The sequence below is a fragment of the Mesocricetus auratus genome, unplaced genomic scaffold, assembly GCF_017639785.1.
Source record: "Mesocricetus auratus isolate SY011 unplaced genomic scaffold, BCM_Maur_2.0 Super-Scaffold_100023, whole genome shotgun sequence".
Lineage (NCBI taxonomy): Eukaryota > Metazoa > Chordata > Mammalia > Rodentia > Cricetidae > Mesocricetus > Mesocricetus auratus.
In genome coordinates this window covers 23,170,232-23,185,669 of record NW_024429204.1, presented here as the reverse complement: position 1 = coordinate 23,185,669, position 15,438 = coordinate 23,170,232, and positions in this window count along the sequence as shown.

Below are 15,438 nucleotides of genomic sequence, written 5' to 3'. Positions count from 1 at the left end.
GCATTTGCAGTTAATGCAACTAAAGTTTTATTAGAACACAGGGTGCCCATTTCTTTGCACATGATCTATGGTTATGTTTATCCTCAAAGGAAGAATTCATTGTATTTCGGGGAGGTTGGGTGAGAATGCAAAGCCTAAAGTATATCCTGCTTAGCCCTTTATATAGGTGTGCAACCAAACTCTGACATGGCTATTCACACATTTGTGCCTCATCACAGGCTAATCACTAAGTTGTGTCATTGGAAACAAATTCCTAGCAGTGAAGAAATGGGTGTTTTGATTTTCAAGTGCTACCCTTCTTAAAACAGTGAACTTTACATCAAAACCAAGTTTCGCCTTTATGCAGACACTCCTCAAGTGACTTTGTCTTCTTAAAATTTCTATAAAGGATATTGGACATTGCTTCCATCATTTCAAACTCTACATTGCTTTACTAACAGAAATGAAATCTGTCTTCAAGCTTCTGGAGGCTTTGAATATCAACTAAGCTGATGAAGTAGAGAAAAGAATAAATGGAAAAAACTGAGGGCAAGACAATTAAAATTACACAGCAGGCCAACCTGGGGACTTGAATGCCACTTCTGGATTAAAGAACACACAATTTAGCATCAGACAGTCCTAGGATTTAGTTCAATACTAAACCCCATTGGCTTTAGATAAAAACCCAACTGGTAACTTCATTATGATAAAACAGATTAAATTTACTCATGAATAATAGTTTGATTTCCAAATTTCATTGACAGTGTCTGAATTTCCATTCCCTTGTCTGTAATATGGAAATGATAAAAATATACCAACTGATATGTCTGTGAATAACACTTATGCATCAACTATAAACACAGCTAAAATTATTTAAAGAACTGAAGTGATAATATAAACACAATTATACATCATGTAAATATTGTGTTATTATTTACTGCATGAATAATTTTAACTATTTATGTTTAAGTAATAATTATACATGTATAAAATTATATGCCATATTGAGAAATAAATTTATCTGTAGAAAAGAAGTCTATTTATTGACAGCTGATAAAATATATTGTATATATTCTTGAGTGAATGAATTAATAAATGAATAAAAACTACAGTCTTATGTAAGAGAAGTAATATATATCCTCTGGTCTACACATGTATTGAAAACTTTGGGAACCCAAAGAGCTATAGAGTAATATATGAACATCTAGTTTTAGAATTCCTGTTAGTAGCCAGGCATTGGTGGTGCATGTCTTTAATCCCAGTACTAGGGAGGCAGAAGCAGGCAGACCTCTATGAGTTCGAGGCCAGCCTGGTCTATGAGCAGAGTTCCAGGACAACCACCAAAGAATACAGAGAAACCCTGTCTCAGGGAAAAGAAAGGAATTCCCGTTAGTTTCTAACTATTGAGAAAAAATGTGACGTGTAATTCCCTCTCCTATCTAGTCTTATAGTTATGGGCATATGCTATGCTTTCCATGTGGGTAATAAATACAGATTTTTTTGTGTAGTTTATTGACTTAGTCTACATATTTTGACACCTTTCCTATTCATTTTTAAGGTCTTTTAAATTTTTTGTTTATTTACTTTGTGTATATGAGCACTCTGTCTTCATGCACACCAGAAGAAGAAATCAGATTCTATTACAGATGGTTGTGAGCCACCATGTGTTTTCTGTGAGTTGAACTCAGGACCTCTGGAAGAGCTGCTACTGCCCTTAACCACTGAACCATCTCTCTAGCCATCTTAAGATTTTTCAATTGTTTTAATTATTTTATTTTATTTTTTATTACTGGTTTTTAGAGACAGGGTTTCTCTGTGGCTTTGGAGGCTGTCCTGGATCTAGCTCTTGTAGATCAGGCTGGTCTTGAACTCACAAATATCTGCCCGCCTCTACCTCCTGAGTGCTGGGACTAAAGGCATGCCCCACCACCGCCTGGCTAAATTCTTTTCTTATACATTATATCTCAATCTCAATTGCTCCTCCTTCCACTCTTCCCAGTCTTTCACCAGTGGCTCCTCTCTCCCAAGTCTACTTCTTCTCCATTTCCCTTCAAAAAAAGAGCATGCCTCTCAGGGATATCCTGTAGAGAGAAGCCTTTTTCTTGTCAGCCGCTTGTTTTTTCCTCACCAGTCGCCTGGGCTCTGCCACGTTGTAGTCCCCAAATAAACACACAGGAGGCTATATTAATTATGAAGCTGTTGGCCTTGCTTGTTTCTTTCTGGCTAGCTCTGACTTAAGTATTTGCCCCATAATTGTTAATCCAAGTATTTCTCTTACTGGAGAAAAGTTTCCAGGCTTCTTACCCCTGTGGTGGTTACAACTTCACTCCCTGTGCTTCTCCTACCCAGAGTCCTCCTGGACTCCTAGTCCCACCTATCTTGCTTCCCTATTGGCCAACAATGCTTTATTGACATATACACAGGACTTCCACATCAATATACATTGAACATGGCATAACAAGTTAAAACGACTAGGCACAAACCCTCATATTAAGGTTGGATGAGACAAACCAGTAGGAGGAAAAGAGTCCCAAGAGTAGGTAAAAGAGTCATAGACACCCTTCACGCCCACTGTTGGGAGTTCCATAAGAACACCAAACTACCCAACCATAACATATATGTAGAGGACCTATCTCAGACCCATACATAGTCTATGTTTATTGAGTCATTCTCTATGAGCACCAATGAACCCTGCTTAGTGAATTATGTGGGCCATATTCTCATGGTGTTTTCAACTCCTCAGATGCATACAATCCTAAATGCCCCTTTTCTGTGGGGCTCCCCTGGCTCTGCCTAGCATTTGACTGTGATTCTTTGCATTTGCTCCTATTAGTTGCTGAATGATATCTCTCTAATGACAGTCAGACTAGGTACTGATCTGTGAGTATAGCAGAATATCTGATGGGGGAAGTCCTTCTGTGTATATATTTGATTGGTTTAAATAAAACACTATTGGCCAATAGGGAAGCAAAATAGGTGGGACTAGGAGTGTAGGAGGATTCTGGGAAATGTAGTGAAGAGAGTTGTCGAGATGTGACCCCTGCAAGTATGGCATTCTCGGAAAGATAAGTCCTTATAAAATATATATTGGTGATTATGGGTTAAAGATTGTCAGAGATAGATTATTAGAAACCATAGCATATGGCCACAGCTTCATAATTAATATAGTGTCCTGTGTGTTATTTGGGGGCTAAAGAGCCAACGGGACCCAGGCAGGAACCCCACAACAAATATCATTAGGAATCATTTCATTTCCTTTTTTCCCACCAGTCATGTTTGGATCCACCCTGGTTCTCTGGACCATCCTGCCTCTGGTTCCTGGCTATACAGACAGTCTCATGCTTGGGCTTCCTCATGTAAAGCTTGGGCTCCAACATGTACCAGCCATTGGTTGGTCCCTCCCACAAGTTCTAGGTCACCATTACCCCAGCACATCTTGCAGGCAGAGAAGACTGTGGGTTGAAGGGTTTGGAGCTAGGTTTATATCCCAAACCCACTGTTAGGAGCTTGCTTGATTATAGAAGAGGAATGGTTTGGGCTCCACATTCCTCATTACTAGGAGACTTGGCTGGGGTCACTCTTAGATTCCAAAGAGTTTCCACTGCACAATCTGGAAACAACCTAGATGTCCCTCAAAAAAAGTGGATAAGGAAATGTACGTTTACACCATGGACTATTACTCAGCTGTGGATAACAATGGCATCATGAAACTTGCAGGCAAATGGGTGGAACTAGAAAAAAATCATCCTAAGTGAAGTAATCCAGATCCAGAAAAACAAACATGATATATATTGACCTATAAGTGGACAGCAACTGTTCAGTAAAGAATAATCATACTACAGTCCACAGACCCATAGCGGCTAAGTAATAAGGAGGACTCAAGAGGGGACACATGAATCTTCCTGGCAAGGAGAAATAGAAAAGATTTTGCATGGGGACTGGACATGGGTGGGGATAGGAATGGAGGAGAGGGCTGGGGTAGGAGAGAATACTGAGAGAGATGAATAGAATTTAGAGCCATAGGCAGGGCATATTGTAGAACCTTTCCAATTCTTGACAGAGAAAAATAATCAACAAATATATCTTCATGACCTCAAAGAGCTACTATAATCAAAAAGTCTATGGGCTCTGCCTTATGTGGGCATTATAGAATGCTGGATAGGTCATTGTCCTCTCTATCATATATACTCAGCTGCCAGTCCCAGCTTCTGAGTGCTTACCAGCACTTGTCATCGATGCTGTCCACAACGCATTGCTCTTCTCTTGACCAGAGTTCCTGGGCTTCTTCAGAGGAAACCAAGACCTCCTTTCTTCTTCAGCTGGAATGAAGTCCATCACGGGACCTCTCTCTCTCCCTCTGCTGAGTGGTCACAGAAACAAGCAACATCCTCCTGGTGATCAGCATACCATCATCTTGCTGGTAAACACCATTCTCCTCAAGGCCTCCTAAGAAATAACTATTCAGAACACGTGTGTGTGCAGGATAGGATCAGAGGAGTAGGCAACAAAGGACAAGAGGGCCCTGAAGTGACATGAAGCAGGAAGTGTGAAGGGACTCTGAGCGTGGAGGGAAGATTCCAAATAAAGTGAATTTGAAATGTTCCCTTATTGTACTGAGCACAGTTGCAGTAGCAAAATAGTGACAGCAACGTACTAGGCCCATTCAATAAAAGAAAACATGGGGTTTTATGCAGTATATGAATAAACTGATAAATTACATAAATACATGCTGATGACTAAAGGTTGATGAGCAATGGGATATTTACTTAGTGTTAAATAAACCCTTTATAACAATTATAAACAACAAAGAAGGATAGTGTACGTTTGCAGTGAAGACCCTATCAGACAACATCTCAATTTTTTCATCAAAGTCAACTATCATTGGCAATCAGACAAATTAATACCATGTGCTCCCTGATGAGATAGAGAGAAACACTGCTTCTTCTGAAATATTTTTGAAAAGATAAATAATTTTAATTTAATTGTACAGAACTATCTCATCAACCAAAACTAAAGGATGCTCTATAAAGAATCGATGCAAAGTTTAACAATGGCAAGGTTGTGAAAGTCGTAAAAACCAAAATTCTGCTCCAGCTTCTAGGAAACTAGGCAGACATGACAAGTAAATACAAGCTGAGATTCTGAAGTGGACCTGTCTTGACTAAAAGATATTATTGGAACAACTGGTGAAATTTTAATTTTTAATAATCTAAAGATGAGCAAGGTCTCATGCATCATTGCTAACTCCGATTTTACTGTTGTGTTTTGGGTGTGTAGAAGAATGCTCTGTATATTGAAAAAGTACATTAAATAATTCAAGGCAATAGAACTTCAAACTAGAAAGGCATATGCTTTGGGAAAATCCTTTCTCCTATGCTTATATCTTTGTTCCAAGTTTTAGATGATTGAAAAGGAAAACAGTTCGAGTGCCCATGTGACATAGAAGGTATTCAATAGGGCATATAAAAATCTCCATGGCTCATAGTGTTGTAACTTAAGAAAAGTAGCATTTGAGAGGAAGATGCCATGTGACAGGGTTCAAGCAGAGAGTTTTTTTAAGATGGGGAAAAGGATCATAAAAAGGGGAAAAGGGAGGGGGAGACTGGTCCCGGGGGATGGAAACAGTAGGAGAGAGGAAAGAGGGGAGAGAAGAGAAGGGAGGAACAGATAGATAGAGAGGAGAGAAAGAGAAAAGGATGGGAAGTGGGTAGGGCTCTTTTAAAAAGGAATGAGTGAGTGTGCACAGGTGGTGATCTTAGTGGCTGCAGCTGAGGATGTATCCTGTAAGAACCCCAAGGGCAGGCCAGTACAGATGCCTGAATGCTAACACATAGGAATAGGCATGTGTCAATGTGAAAGAAATACATCTCGATCTTTCACGCAGTTGAGACAGTATATGGTATAAATGAAAGCTTAATCGAACAGAAAGTGCTGTGTGGAACCATTCTTATATGACTTAAAGATAGACTGTATTCAAGCACATTAACACAATTTTGAAAATTACAACTGTTAATGACTTGGTGAGGCCAGCATTTTGATATTTTTTTAAATATGTGTTATTTCCCCTTGGTTTTCAATCATGACCTTGTAGTCTTATTGTATGCAATTTCATAGTTTTTAAAATTAATCTTCTTCATGTTATGTTAACTTAAACATTAAAAGTGAATAATTAAAATAAATACCTCTTAACTCATACCTTTAGGCTGTTTGATTGCTACTACTAACCATTAAACCAATATATATACAATTTGCCCATTTTTCTGTACCTTTCACACTGCAACTTGGATTCTCTCATGAGACTATGAGACTGTGGGCTTCAATATGTACTTTTCTGAAGCATTGGCTGTCATTCTATACCTGACACACAATAAGCATTCAGCAAATGTTTACATAAAGTAAATAACTTCAAAAGCAATAAATCTAGTTAATGTTTCAAAATTTATTAAATGGAAATCGTTTCCTTGGATGATTAATAGATCAAGAATTTATGCTGGCTATGTTTTTAGCAAATTAAAAATATTATGTAATTTAAGGACTCATTATTATAATTTGTGTCTCTGATGTTCCTGAAGGGCCTACATGATAAATTCTTAGTCCCTAGATAATTCAACTGTGACGTGGTAAAACCAGAGAGAGGTTTAAGGATATGCTCTTGAAGATGATGATGGGACCCCAGTGTGTCTTCCTCTTTCCATTTCTCCTCTCTCAGACTGAGGTAAGGAGCCTTGGTTTGTCATAAGCTGATGCTTTCTTAAAGCTCCAAAAGCAAGAGAGTCAACTGAGCATGGACTTAGACCTCCATATTGCTTGTTTAATGCGGTGTACGTTACAACAGAATTCTGATTAACGTGGCTTGCAGCAAGCAATGGAAAATATCATCACCATGTAGAGGTGAACACCATGAGGCTCACACATGAGGCAATTGCCTAAGGATACCCTCTTGGCATTTGGGAAATTGAAAACTTCAGGCCCAGTCTACCTGGCTCTCTAGCCCTTTTTTTTAATCTGCCTGTCTCCCTATGCATTGTTGTGACCATCCTGTTAGCAGCAGAGGTAACTCCCATGTCTTCCACTGGATCAAAACTTTTTCCCATCTCCTTTGACCCCCTGCAGACAGCACTTATGTTCCTCCTCCACCTCCCATCCACCAATAGTAAAGAAAGGAAGATTTTCTATTTCAAAGTCAATGAAGGAGAGAAGTATGAAATGCAACCAAAGAAGAAAATTGGAGATAGGGAGTGTTTAAATAGTGACTTATTTAATACATACAGTGCATGACTGGGGCATGAGGTACATTCCTAGAACTATATCTATAAATAGCAAGTGGTAGGTGTGCATCTCATTAATTCAATTATACACTAATTTGTTCAGTCTTTGTCTTTCCAGGTGCTGTGATTTAAAAGTTTCTTCAACAAATTCAACAGATACCAATGTAATATTAAAACTTTGGCCACTTAAGGGACAATCAAACCATGAGAGTTTTTCTTTACCTGTCAAGAGGATGGGTATCCTAACAATGAGATACAACAAAGAGTCATTCTTTCTCATCCTTTAACCCATTGTATGAGGATGCCCTCCCCAAATGTCAGAGAATAGATCTAGAACTTTCCAGTCTTCAGAATTGTAAGAAACAACCCCCTTTATACATCACCCAGTCTTAGTTACAGCAACACAATGTGCACTTTGCATCAGAAATAGTTTATGAGAGACTAAGTGGGTGAGGAAGGATAAACCAGGTAGTCAATATGGAGGAGGAGACATGATTGATTGCCTTAAGTTATTGTTCTAATCCATCACTAGTTTTAGGGTCAGAAACATAAGGGTAATGTCAGAAAACGTAAGGATTCATGCAAGCTAAATAAGACATAGGAATATCAGATGTGGAACATGAGTATCTCCACCTACCTGATCCTCTATATTTCCCTCCCTTGTTGGTGTAGGGAAGCATATATTTACTATGATTTCTTACTGATTTAACCTTCAATGTTTGTGAATCATTTGCAGCAGGGAATGATAGAAAAATGGTACCTCCTGCTGTCCTATTAGGGGAACCCATCCATGGGATCTCCTTGACCACAAGGAGAGCGATCTCTGCCATAAACTGGGTTCTGTAAGGCTGACTCCCTGTGAATGACCCATCCTGAATCAAACATATATATCGTGAATGGGGAAAATAAGTTCAGTAAACTTTAAAAGGAGACAGCAGAGATGGGGATATGGCTCATTCATAATGTATTTGCCAATCCTCAACATTCATGCAAAAAGATAGATGTAGAAACACACGTCTGCAATCTTAGTCCTGGGGAGGAGAAACAGGAGACTCCTTGGAGCTTGCTGACCAGATATGCTAGCTGATTCTGTGAGCTTAGGCTCTGTGAAAGATGAAAACTAAGGTAGAGACAGCTGGGGAAGCCAATCACTGTTGACCTCTGATTTCCACCAGTACACACACACACTCACACACACATGCATGTACACTACACACACACTCAGACACACACATACACACACTCATGTACACACACTCACACATACACATGCATACACACACATACACACACACACATACACACACACACACACACACACACACACACACACACAGTCCCTTGTCTTTTCCAGTCATCTGCTGTTCTTCAGCTGGTGACAAACTTATCAGTTTGCTCTTTATAGCCAGATGACTAAAGAGGAAAGGAGGAAATTTTCTTCAGTACAGGGCTGGTATAGGATCTGAGTTGAAGCTGGAAATGAATGGCTATACCACTTGAGACCCAGAGAGGTGGGGGTTCTCCCCATCATGACATGGACACCCACAAAAGCCCCTCCTCCTGAAACCCACCATCATCTTAGACTTAGAATTTCAGAATATCTATTTAGGGAATGATATATTCTTAGAACCCGGCACTTTTGTAAGAATTGTATATCCACACTGGCAGAGAGGTTTCATACTTGAGCTGCTCCTGATTGTGCCGTGGCAGTATCACAAAGGCAGGGTTGGGATGCATTCTGGGGAGCATCCACCAGGCAGCACCCCCACCTCCATCTCTACATCATTTCCCTTTGTGACCCCCCCCTCAGTGCACTCTAAAGGTCCCTAGAGAAAGGCAGGTTCGGAGAAAGCAGTGCAGATGTGTAACAAAGGGAGCACACTTAATGAAACGCCTAAAAGACATATATCATTTAACAAAACAATTAAATACATTATACAAGATCATGCCACCTGGGCCCTGAGGACTGTACTGGGAAGCCTGATACATGATCGTTAGGATCATGTACCCACAGTCAGCCCCAGATGTGAGTTAATAAAGAAAGATGAATGAAAAACTACAACACCTTAAAAATAGAGAGGCATTGATGATGACAGATTAACACAGCTTGAATAATACTTGGATAACAAACTATGTACTTGGCAACTTAGCAGCAGCGGAAAAACCTGTGTGGAGGAATGGTACTGTTCTCCCAGCCATGCATTGCTGATTTCTTTCCCTGTAGGGGAAGTAAGAAAACAAGGAGAGAACAAACAAAAGAACGATGTTTAAAAGTGAGTGTAAAACTGGGTCAACCCTTTGAGCTCCACTGCTTATCAAGTGAATGTGCAATGCATTTTATTTATGGACAATGGTAAGGGAAAACATTCTCACTGACAAGCAGCAATGACAACAGCAAACCCCTTGCTTCTTCCCCACCACTGCTCCCTTTACCCAGGGCCAACCATATGACGTCTCTTGCCCTGATTTCTATCTCGGTTTAAATAATGGGAGAAGGTTAACAGGGAAAGAGGCTTAGGAAGGAAGGGTTCTGTTTATTTCTGGAAGCTGATGCTAACCCCACCATTCTTCCCCCCTTTTTTTTAAATTTAAGTTAGAAACAAGCTTGCTTCACATGTCAATCCCAGACTCCCTCAGTTCTCCACCCAATCTCCACTCCAATCCCCAGGGAAGGTGAGGCCCTCCATGGGGGATCTCCAGAGTCTGTCATGTCATCCAGGGTAGGGTCTAGGCCCTCCTTCAAGAGTCCAGGCTGAGAGAGCATCCCTCATTGTGAGATGGACACCCAAAGTCCATTTGTACACCAGGGATAAATACTCATCTACTATCCAAGGTCCCATAGATTACCAAGGCCTCCTCACTGACACCCACATTCAGGGGGTCTGGGTCAGTCCCATGCTGTCCACACAGCCATCAATCTGGTGGCCAGGAGCTCCCGCTTGCTCAGGTCAACTGTTTCTGTGGGTTAATCCAGCCCAGTCTTAACGCCTTTGCCCGTCAGTCCTCCCTTTCTGACACTGGATTCCAGGGGTTCAGTTCAGTGTTTACCTAACCCCAGCATTCTCAAGTGAAAGTGTTAAGCCACTGAGGAACCCAGCAGAAAAGCAAAGCAAGGGCAAAGGCACACGGGACAGTCTCTTATAAACTGCAAACTGGCAAAGAAGACAAGTGCCTGTTATTTGGGTCCAAAACTATACTTGATAATCCAGGAGCCATAAAACAGAGCATGCTAAAGTAACTGAGCAGTCTCTTGAACTCTTCCAGAACCCTATGAGTCAGCTACCGTATAACACGAGCAAGCTTAGTTTTAAAGCACTTCAAATCCAGTCGTCTGGTTTGGTTACAAAGAACAGAAGGATGCTCCTGCTCAGATCCTATGGATGCTCAGGTGTTTTAGTGTCGCAAAGCAGGCAGTGTCCCAGCTCACTCCAGATGTCATACAAGAGTCCAGTTCTTTAGGCCCTCTGCATGTGGGTGACAGTTGTGTAGCTTGGTCTGTTTGTAGAGCCCCTGGCAGTGGGACCACGGTCTAGCTGTCTATTTCTGGTACATGAGCTGGCTTTTTGGAGCCCGTTCCCTATGATAGAATGCCTTGCTCAATCTTAATGTGGGGGGGAGGGGAGGGCTTGGTCCTGCCTCAACTTAATGTGCCAGGCTTTGTTGATGCCCCTTGGGAAACCTTATAATTTCTGAGGAATGGATGGGGGTTGGGTTTCAGGGAGGTGGGGAAGAGTTTGAGGAGGGGATGTTGGGATAACTGTGGCTGGTATGTAAAATGAATCAAAAATTCAAACAACAAGAATCTAGCTCTCTTTGCTCTCAGCGTCAGATGCATTCTATATCTGTGTCACCCAGTGCTCACACAGGATGGTGACAGTGACATCTGAGCTAAATGTGCCTTTGCTCCTGTCCCGTATGAGGAAGAACCTTCTTTTCTCCCAAACATGGGCTATATAGCCTTCTGTCCAAGCAAAATGGGCAACTTGTGTGAACTGTTAGTTGAATTGCACCTGTGTATCATATGTATGGGAGCCATAACGGACCAGTTTTCTCTAAATTGCCCAGGTAAAGGATGTCTGTGGGGACAGATAATTGGGCCTTATAAGAGGGGAAAAGGGGAATGGAGGCTGGATAAGCAAATCATAGCATTATTGTATTTGTCACTAGTTGAATGGATGACAGTTACAGGGTCAGCACTGAATCAGTTACATAGCTAATAAAACCATAGACTAACTTCTGGAAGAGAGAAAACCCACTTCCTGTATTACCAGGCCATTCTAACATTCCCCTGAAAGACAATAAATTTGTACACTCAAAAGATACATAACAACCCTATGTATCCAACAGGAACAATAATTCTAAAAGAAAATCAGCTCAATTAGTCTAAGGAGTAGAATACCTAGAATAATTGAATCAACATTTTAAATTCAGGAAATCAGAAATATCCAATGCATTAAATGTCATGCACAGAGAAACCATTTGCCTTAAATGAAGTCAACTGAGCTATGAATACACAATAAAAATATCTGCACAATAATAAATATTGATGTGCTAGTTAGTTCAACTTGGCATTGTTGATATTTGTTTATTGAAAACAATACTTAGAGACTGCCAGAAGTACAGAAAGCAATTATAACTTTTCAAATGACTAGTCATAAACAAAGAGCTTCAGTTGGAGAAGCCTTCTCTAATTTCTTCTGGCTGCCACTGATAATGGTCTGGAAATAAATGCTGCCTCAGTGTCTGGTGTCTAAAATACTTAACACTGGGACAAATACAAGCTGGCTAGGTACTGGCCTCTTGTTCATTGAAATCTTGATCCCAAAATATTTACTCCCCATCTAAGATCAATTCAATGCTGTGGAGATAAATAGACTCTGAACACAAAGAGTTTTTGTTCCCTGGGAGGAAAGTTGGGGTGTGGCTGTCTAGAAGATAAACTTTAGTTTGTTACTCAGAAGGAAACAAGCCAGGAAACTCACAGTTTGGAATATTCCCGAGTTCCTGTCTCTGTTGTTCTCAGCTGGGTCACTAAACCTCTTAGGACCAAGTCCAGCTCTGAGCACAGAGTAGCATACAACATGAACAGTGAAGCCCTTCATTTTCCTCCTTCTCTGAGGAGGTGCTCAGCCAATCTTTGGAGAATTGAAGATCCTATCATGTATAGAAACTCTTCACTCATATTCATTTTAATTAGTGGAACTAGGGAGGGGAAAGACTTATGGGGAGATAGGCTCAAGATAGACTATATACTTATGTAAAAAGCATCAGGATGGGACTAAGGGTGGCATCCAGTTGGTAGAGTATTTAACTAGCATGCATAAAACTCTGTATCCAATTCCTATAATTGTGAAATAGGCAGACATGCATAAATTCCTCTCATCTCAGCCCTGGAAAAGTAAATACAGGAGGATCAGAAGTTCAAGGCCACCTTTGAACTGTAAGAAATGCTATCTCAAAGAAAAATGTCCTAATGAAAACCAATACTGTGTATAATGAAAACTTTAACTGAGTTCAAATGCCAAAATGAGATTAAGGGGAGGCCAACATAATTTTTCTATAAAATTCCCTCTGTTCCCACTGTTTTCGGCCAGTCTTGTCTCTTTCATGTGAGATGTTACAGACTTTTAAGCTTCCCGCCAGGAACTCAGCTGCCAATGTAATTGTGTACACATCTCTCTCAGTGCCTTCCTGTGCATTATTCTTCATTGTAATCCCATTGCCTGCAAAAGACATTCTCAACCACAACCAGCAAGCTTTCCCTGTGAAGGGTGAAGCACTGAATGTTCTTGGCTTTGGGGGCCCCACGGTCTGGTCTCTATTGCAGCTGCTCAACTCAGCCCTCTGTCAGTGTGCAGCAGCTGCAGGCAATGTGCAAACAAACGAGCTCACTATTATCCAACAGCCCAGTCTATGAACACTCAAAAACTGTATGCTATGTTCACGCTATCCTACTTTTGTCCCTTTTATAAGCAACCATATGAAGATAAAAAACTTACCTTTTGTCATAATTCATTATATAACAGGTGACAAGCTGTTTTAAAATGTTTCTGTGAATCCTTTGAGAATTTTGTTTTGATCATATTAACCCCATCCCCCAACTCTTCCCTAATCCAGCCTGCCCAAACCCTTCCCTACCTACTCAACTATGTGACCTTTTCTTTCTTCCCTTCCTCCCTTCCTTCTTTCCTTCCTTCTTTCATTTATTACTAGACACATCAAGAACAATTGTACCATCCAGAGATTCTTGGATGAGTGGCCTTCCACCAGAGTGCAGTCAACTTTCCAGGGGCCACACTTTTATACAAAGCTTCCTTCTTCCAGAAGCAATCAAATGTCATGGCTCCTTGGCTAGGTATGAGACTCCATGCCCACCTCCACTCTCCATGCTGTGCTTTGGTCCGGCTCAAGTTTATGAAGGACATGTGCATGTTGTCGCACCTCCTGTGACTTCATATGTGCAACTGCCCTGTTGTATCCAGAACATGGTTGCCTTGTAGTCATCCACCATGTCTGGCTCCTGCATTCTTTCAATCTCCTTTTTCTCAGTGATCCCTGAGTCTTGGGAGGAGAGGGCGTGGCATATATGTTCCATTTAGACCTGAGCATTCTGCATGTTGTTGACCTGTGGCTCTGTGTGAATTCACCGATTCCCTGGTCTAAAGTCTTCTATAACATCTGACTTAATCTGAAGCCACAATACAGTCGGCCACGACACCTTCAACTCTTCAGCATTTTCTCTTTCTATCATTTCCACATTCTAAGTTAGGCGCTTATTGTGTGAATGTGTCTTTGCACAGGAACATCTCATCTGGTTTGGTATCATTTTTTTCCATGCAGCTCCCAAATATCCATTTGTGTTGTGAAACTTTTGCTGATTGTCTCATCTTACAACATCGGCTTTATTCTTCATAATAACAATACTTCCCTAACTGTCCATTAAGCAATCTGCATGCACTATGCCCTTGAAGTCTTAGGTGATTCAATAGGTGTTGTCAGGATGATTTTATATGTAGGAATTTAATCTTCAGCATGATTTAAACTCAACAGCATGATGATGGCCCAGCCATGAATCTAAAGTGGAGAGTTTAAACCCCAAAGGCTATGCACTGCTTCTTAAACTTAAAATGCACCGCTCAGGCATACTCCTACTTCTTTTATGATGCCAATTTCATTTCTACCCACTATTAGAGATATTTCTGTAAATTTCTCCATCTCTTTATCAGTCTGGAATTCTCAAAGGCACAATCCTTCCTCTATTCATATTTGTCTCCTCCGAGGGATTTGCATAGAATAGGTGCTTAGTACATCTTTCTTGAGAGAACAAGTACTATTTAATACACACTCGTAGCAATGAATTCCTATTATTAACTTTGGATTTGATCTCCTGTAGTCTCTATCCTTGATGGAAGAGAACGAAACTGCTTTCTTTTTTTTCCTCTTTTTCTTCTCAGCAAACAAACCCAAAAATAAGCAGAAATAAAGTCTGATTCCCATGATTATGTGTGGTGATATTTTCTTCATGCTCAAGTAAAAGCTGTACAGCCCAAGAACCTAAAATGCATTTGGTCGATTGTTGTGAATGTTCCCAGCTTCTAGTGCATGGCTGGGTAAGGTACGGAATTACCTTTCGTATAAGTTACATCCGTTTATGAGGTCTGCAGCTGGGATGCTGCAGCAGGGGTTGTATGGTGCCTGTGGTATCAATAACAACTGGTACTGTGGACAAGTAAGAACTGAACTCATTCCCAGTCCAGCTTCTGACAGGGTCATTCTCCATCCCCATGGCACAATGGAGTCATTTGGATGGAACTTCCTGTGATATTTGGCAACCATGACAGAGCAATCAACAGTTGCCATCCCTTTCACAATTTGACTTGCCAGATCTAAAAAGTGACTGACTCTTCTGTCTTCCGAGGTTAAGTTTGACAAATCTTCTCCCTCCCCTAAGTGTAATACCTCTTAGGTTATAAACTCAATGCCTCAAGGAGCAGGCTGCCTAATGGCACAGAGTCTGAGCTTTGAAGCCAAGTCCCTACCATTCACTAGAAGTGGCTCTCTGTGTTCCAGAGAACACATGTGTGCTCCACATTGTTTGCAAGGCAGAGGAAAACAATGCTTTTGTCATAGAATTGAAAACACAGCGGCATTAACGGCATCTCTGGTGGAATGCCTGGCAGAAAACCAATAC